The sequence below is a fragment of the Phytophthora infestans genome, genomic scaffold, assembly GCF_000142945.1.
Source record: "Phytophthora infestans T30-4 supercont1.81 genomic scaffold, whole genome shotgun sequence".
NCBI lineage: Eukaryota > Oomycota > Peronosporomycetes > Peronosporales > Peronosporaceae > Phytophthora > Phytophthora infestans.
In genome coordinates, this window is record NW_003303678.1 from 74,273 (window position 1) to 74,760 (window position 488).

Below are 488 nucleotides of genomic sequence, written 5' to 3' on the forward strand. Positions count from 1 at the left end.
AGACTTCGGGAAAGCGAGACTCAGACGCGACACACGGGCATGAGACGAAGTCGGACGGATCGAGTCGCGAACTCAGCCGGCGCAGCAGCAGCAGCAGCATGTGAGGGTCGTGCACGAGAGTCCCGTTCCGGTGGATGATCCGCTTTGTCGCAAGATCACTGACGCTGACCAGCGCTCACCAAATGAGTGTGCGCAACGGCTGATTGCCGCTGAGCTGTCCAGCTGGACCGATGCCTGCAGCTGCTCGAAATGCTTAGAGGCAACGCGTTAAAGAGCGACATACGCTGCATCCTTCTCAGAGATGGACCGGAGAGAGGCGCGATCTCAGCGTCTCGATCCAAGACTTGCTGATGGTGGAGCTGAGCCTGACTCAACGCAGCCTCAACCTTGCCTTGCTCAGCTTCGACAGCCCGAGCAAGTCTTGCTTCGCTCAGGGCTACGGCTTTTCGTAGTGAAGCGAGGAGATTCACAGACTGTGTGGCAGCAGA